Source organism: Teleopsis dalmanni, chromosome 1 (genome assembly GCF_002237135.1).
Source record: "Teleopsis dalmanni isolate 2A chromosome 1, ASM223713v2, whole genome shotgun sequence".
Lineage (NCBI taxonomy): Eukaryota > Metazoa > Arthropoda > Insecta > Diptera > Diopsidae > Teleopsis > Teleopsis dalmanni.
The window spans coordinates 146972553-146974861 of NC_051846.1; positions in this window are offsets into that span (position 1 = coordinate 146972553).

The following is a 2309-nucleotide window of genomic DNA, read 5'->3' on the forward strand; positions in this document are numbered from 1 at the left end:
ATCATTACTCTTTATAAATTTTCAAAGAAGAATTTATTTATAATTTTAAAACATTTAACATTAATAGAATTATTATATTTAGTGGTGACACGAAATACAGAATATTATACATTATATATAATAAATTTTAATCTTCAGTAGTGTTTACTACTGAATGTCTACATATCAGTTAATTCTATTTTATATCCATAAATAATAGTGAATGTTCTTTTACAGATAGTATTTACAAATAATAACTAAAAATAAAAAAAAAAAAATTATTATAAATTTATGTCTTAATTTTAAATATTTTATTTGGTTAACTATTTGAAATCATTTAAATAAAAAAACGTGAGCTTAGATTACAATTCATTACATAACACAGTATTAAAATAAAATAAAATAAAATAAAATGAAACAAAATAGTATTAAATATACTTAAAAACAATATAACAATATAAAAGAAATATTTATAAAAAATATAATTAGGGAATGCTTTAAAAAAATATAAAATAATATGATATAATATAAAATGAAATAAAATAACTGAATAAATAAAAACTAAATATATATATATATTAAAAACAAAATTATATAAAATAATGTTAAACTGTAAAATGATGAGACGATACAATATAAAGTCGATGTAGTATAATTAAAATATTAATTAATTTTTATTAAATATTAATAAAAAATTAAGATAAGATCAACGATATTAAATAATACAACAACAAACTACAAAATAATAATACAAAAAATATATAAAATAAAGTAAAACTGGTTGAACTAAAATAAAACTTAACGACAATAGTTTGCATGTAAAATGTAAAATTTATTAAAATGAAATAAACAGTAAATAATAATTTAAAAAAAATTAAAAAAAATTAAGAAAAATTAAAAAGTATATTAAAAATAAATAAAATTCTATACTATGAAATGAGAAATTATCAAATAAAATAAAATAACATTTTTGCTTATTTATAATTTATAAAAATTTTGAAAAAATAAAAAAGAAATAAAAAAATTCAAATAAATTTAAATAAAATGAATTAATGCGAAACAAATAGTGTATTGTTTAAATGGAAATAAAAAATTTCTTTTTTATTAATGTAGATATAATAAAATGCTCAGAAAGATAAAAACCGGTGCAGAAAAACGTTATGTTATATAAAAATAAATTATTAAATCAAGATAAATTATTGAGCACTTAAATTTACTGTCATAAAATATTAATATTGTGATTTTAAAATGTATTATAGAGTGGAAACTTTAATAAAAATAAATATTAATTAAAATTAATATAAAATAATATAATATAAAACAATAGAAATACGTATAATTTGATCACTTATTTAAGTAATACAACTTCTTAAATTAGTTTTAAATAATATATTTTATTGTCAGCAATACGTGGACTTTAGTCTTTTATAGTTTTCTTTGGTAAACTTTTTAAATTAATAAAATAAACATAATCAGAATATACAAAATAAACCACTTAAAAATAATTAAATTTTATGTAAAAATGGAGAATATTATTTTACAAAATAAAATAAGATAAAAATCCAATAAAATAATTTAAAATAATTCCTTTTTATTAATATGATTTATACTAATAAATATAATATGTTTTACGTATATATTATAATATTGTGTTTGTGTTTTTTTATCATCTGATATTATTTTATTTATATATTATAATATAATATAAAAAATAAAAAGGGCAGATATAAAAAAATTAAATAAAAAGTAACGAAATTTGAAAACATACAGATAATAATAACACAAAATTATTATTAATTTATTTAATTATTTAAATAATTAAAATAAGCAAAATTAAATAAAATATTAACTTATTAATGAAAGTTATATATCTGCAAAATTTCGCAGAAAGCAACAAATAGAATTCAAGAAAATAAATATTTTGGTTATTTAAGTGTAGGTAACTTTCGAATAGGGTGTAAATTTTAGATCGAAGTTATCTATACGTAGAATACTAAGACCTATAGAAATCAAGTAGACCCACAAGATGTGTGAATGGAATAATCAATCTGTGTTCTTATTGTTATCTTACATTCAATAACACAAACTTTTAAATTAAATAAAATTGTCTTAACTGTCTTAAAGATACAAAAATATTCTAAACACATTCATGAAGACTATAATTGTTATGATATTATTATTTTAGAATCGGAAAGTGGTGTGATAGTTAATAAATATATAAAAAATTATTTTTAATTAATTGAATTTTTTTTTGATCTAACTATCCATATATCTTTCTTATTATGTTAAAGCTTTTTTAAGCTAGTGCACTTAAGCACTTATACTCTTTT